Here is a 4,378-nt window from a genome sequence, read left to right on the forward strand (position 1 = left end):
AATCACACTCCCCAAGCGCACTCTATACCCCAGGTCTAGGTACCCTTGCCCCTGGAGGGGGAAAATGCACCCAGACCCAGGTAGTGTTAATGTTTGCTGTTGGCTCATGTTACTCAGTAGAGTTCAGCAGGCATATTATGTTTAATGTTTATTTTTCTCTCAAGTGAAACACTGCAAATGTCACTGAGGAAGTGTTGCTTGGCATTCTTTTTTTAATTCTTTTTGTTTTCATAGATCCAATTTAACAATAAGCTGTTCATAATATTCCAATTAAAAAAATTCAACAAAGACCCATGACTGTCATGGGCAGCTAAAATCCAAACAAGAATTGGACATAATTCCTCTCAAACTATAGCAACTGGTCTCATCATTTCTTACAAGATTATGAACTATTGTTGAATGAAGAGAATGAAGTGACTGGATTAATACTTGGGCAGGAACCTGTTTGCATCACATTGTAATAGACATGGAACCTCTGACATAATTTCTTGTGACCTCTGTCCACTGTTGTCACTGTGTTGAGATCATCACTCTTGCTGTGATCTTTCCTAGAATTTAACCAAGACATCTTGACATCAAAACCTTACCAATCCTCTATAAAAACTCTTTTGCAGTGTTGTATGATGTATTTGAGTTAATTGCATCAATGTACAGTAATATTGTATGTCTAAAATCTAGGATGAAATTGTGTTCATTTTCAATTACTCCGTAAAAACATGGTGAAATTAACATGGTTACAATCTGTATAACACACAACATAAAAAAGGCTACACATGTGTAGCTTATAAACCTTTGTGTGACGTTTGTTATATATGTAGTAGTTATATGCTTCCATGTTAAATTTGTATCTGTAAATGAAAACACTGCAACCAGTCATGTGTACTGAAAGGACATTTTCTATTGTGGCAACACCATCAACTTGTTTAAAGACGTGAAATTATGAAAAAGGGGGAAGAGGGGAGGAAGGAAATCTGTCAGACAGACACAAATGGCCAAGACAGAGCTCAGAGAGGGACTCAAGTCTCTCAGCCCTTTCAGAGATGCGAATATTAAATATGTACCTCATGTAGGGATCAACGTAATTTTTCAGTCTTGACCCATATTCGGTTCTTCAGTATTAATCAATGTTAGTGTTATTGTTGTTACTTTAGCAGACTGACAACCTAAAAACTATATTCAGGTCTTCAAATAATATATTCAGCCCACTGAATTCCTGTCATGGTCCCTGTGCCTGCCCAGCCGGCCTCACAAGGCTACACTTGTGTTTTTGCTTTTTCTCTCTCTCCCCTACCTCTCTGCCTGGGCGGAGCTCACAGCTGGCTCCCACCCTTGGCTCACACAGCTGTTGGCGATCAGCTGATTACCGATCTACTATTTGAGGCTGGGTCACAGATCCTCTCATCGCTGGATGATTGAGCTACTGACGTTAGTCTTTCTTTTGGTCTTATACCTTTACGCCCTACCTTCGTGATTTGTGAGTGATTTCTCCCTTCCCTATTCCAGTTTATCTTCCCGGACCTGTGACCTCCCCGCAGTACGGACGTGTGTGAGTCGGATGTGAGGACGTGAGCGAGCGTGAGAGAGAGAGCCTTCCCCTAATCCCCTGGAACCCTGGACTTTCCCCGTCACTGTATATAGTATTTAACTGGTGTGTAAATAAATCGTGTTCTGATAGGTCAACCTGCTCTGCGCTTGAGTCCCTGCTTTCAGTTTGTGACAATTCTGTTAAATAAATGAATTTATTATTATATTGGAGATGAAAATATATATACCTCAAACATGAACAGAAGCGTATCTAAAGTGCTATAAAGACACATTTACATTACAGGTCTTCAAAAAAGACAGTTTCAAAATGCAAGACAGCTGATGTGTGTTTTATTGTGTTAACTAATTATCCTGGAAAGTCAAAATCACAATGATTTAGGTGTCATTAAGTTGTGTTTAGATTTGGCAAACTGACACATCAATCTCTCCTACATAAGGTGCCTTTATAAGTTGAAAGTATCAGTATTTGTACTGGTATTGGTATCAGCAATACTATTCCTGTATTTACTTGGTCCTGGATAAATGGCTGTATCACACACAACTAGTCTTGATCACACACAAACCCAATGGTGCATTCTGCGTTTTATATCCAGTGTAAAACTGAAAGAGGTTGTGCTCAAGTGATTGGAAGTGAAATGGTCCTGTATAACCTGCAAACACTAGCAAATGACACTTTTACTAAACCACATACCAGCCAAATAGCAATTTAATAGATATGTGATAACAGTAAATAGGACATTTTAAAAATCTACATATCTGTCTATTTATTGAGTCAGTAAATGGCTAATACCATGCATAAAAACTCAAGAAAATGTCATAAAACAATGGTTGTCTGAAGTTTTAATACTGAACAGCACCTGTCCCGGCTTGGTCAGAAAACCAATGCAGCTGGGTGTGAATAACCAGGAGAAATGTATACAGTGGAAGTAACCTGAACAAATATACTCTGAAAAAGGACGTGTATAGTATCATACCTTTATTTGAGTAAAGTTCAACTTGGTTGCTTTTGTATTAACTGAATGTTAAACACTGAATAGGAACTTTTTTCAGATTCCACAGATGTCCCTGAGACAGTCCTGCACATAACAGCAGAGTGCAAGATGCTACTGTTAGGGGAATTTACACGGATGGATTTAGTGGCAGAAACACACACGGGCACAGGATAGTAGTGATGCAGATTTATATACAATGATGGGGGAATATTTACAAGGGAAGGGACTATATCAAACCAAGATGGCGCCGCGTATGGATGCCCTGGTGCTTCAGTGCGTTACTTTTGTCTTGTTTTTGTGCATTTCTTCTGTGTCTGGGCACTCCTCTGGATATTCTTACACCAGAGAAGAGCTCCTTAACTGCAGGACTACAACGCCTGTGGATTTATTTCCAATATTTGTCGCATCTGCGGCAGATTTACTGCTGACTCTGATCAGGAAAGTGAGACGTCGAAAGAGAGGTAAGCGAGCCGGCGTACTCGTGCGTTTGAGGAAACGCGGACTGAGAACGGCCCTTCCTGGGATCTTCCTTTCTAATGTACGCTCACTCTGGAATAAGATAGACGAACTGGCCCTGATGAGAAGCATGAACAGAGACTTTGCCTCCTCCTGTGTCTTATGTTTTACGGAGTCGTGGCTCTGCGAGGACATCCCGGACTGCGCGCTCAAGCTGGAGGGCTTTCATCTGCTGCGCGCGGACCGGCAGGCCGCTCTCTCCGGTAAAACCAAAGGTGGAGGTGTCTGCTTCTACATCAATAGTGGCTGGTGCACAGATGTAACAGTGATTGCTCAGCACTGCTCTCCCTCTCTGGAATATCTTTTTATTCACTGCAAACCGTTTTACTCTCCGCGGGAGTTTGCTTCATTCATCCTGGCCGCTGTTTACATCCCGCCGGACGCAGATGCGCAGGCAGCTCAGTGCGCACTCACGGAGCAGATTCTCCACACGGAGCGGACATTCCCGGACTCTCATCATTGCTCTTGGGGACTTTAACAAAGCCAATCTGAGCCATGAGCTTCCAAAATATAAGCAGTATATTAAATGCCCGACCAGAGAGGAGAGGACATTAGACCACTGTTACAGCACGATCAGCGGGGCCTATCGCGCGGTGCCCCGCGCTTCACTCGGACTTTCTGACCACGTCATGATCCACCTAATCCCCGCGTACAGACAGAGGCTGAAGCTCTCCAAACCTGTCGTGAGGACTAAAAAACTGTGGAGCAACGAGGCTGTGGAGGAGCTTCGCACGTGTTTGGAGACCACAGACTGGGACACAATGAAGGCTGCTTCTAACAGCTTGGACGAGTTTACAGACACTGTCACCTCCTATATCCACTTCTGTGAGGACAGCATTGTGCCATCACGCACCAGGGTGAGTTATAACAATGACAAACCCTGGTTTACTCCCAAACTCAAAAAGCTGTGGCTGGAAAAGAGTAAGGCGTTCAGAAGCGGAGACAGGGACTGCTACAGAGAGGCCAAGTACAGGTTCACTAAGGAAGTGGACATTGCCAAACATCAGCACTCTGAGAAGATGCAGCAGCAGATCTCAGAGAATGACTCGGCCTCTGTGTGGAAAGGTTTTAGGAATATTACAAACTACAAGCCAAAAACCCCCCACTCCACTGATGACTTGCTCTTGGCCAACACCCTCAACGACTTCTACTGTCGTTTTGACGAGCCATCAGGCAGCCTTCACACCTCCAACGGCCCCAACAATAGAGGCACTTTGGACACTCATTCCCCCACCTCTCCCCCCTCCATAGAGCCATCACCACCTTCAAACTGTTCACCTGCAACACCCGCCCCCTCACCCCACACAAAAGAGGATTTCACACCA

At 43.5% G+C, this 4,378-nt stretch overlaps 1 long non-coding RNA gene across 1 annotated transcript; it reads left to right on the top strand.

Moving 5' to 3' along the window:
• Positions 1 to 1,285: 1,285 nt before the first annotated feature.
• On the top strand, positions 1,286 to 1,680 carry LOC145423600 (uncharacterized). The gene is made up of 2 exons (XR_013904656.1): positions 1,286 to 1,425; positions 1,504 to 1,680. It is a non-coding gene; the product is annotated as an uncharacterized LOC145423600 (long non-coding RNA).
• The last annotated feature ends 2,698 nt before the right edge of the window (positions 1,681 to 4,378 follow it).

Source organism: Astatotilapia calliptera, chromosome 22 (assembly GCF_964374335.1).
Source record: "Astatotilapia calliptera chromosome 22, fAstCal68.1, whole genome shotgun sequence".
NCBI lineage: Eukaryota > Metazoa > Chordata > Actinopteri > Cichliformes > Cichlidae > Astatotilapia > Astatotilapia calliptera.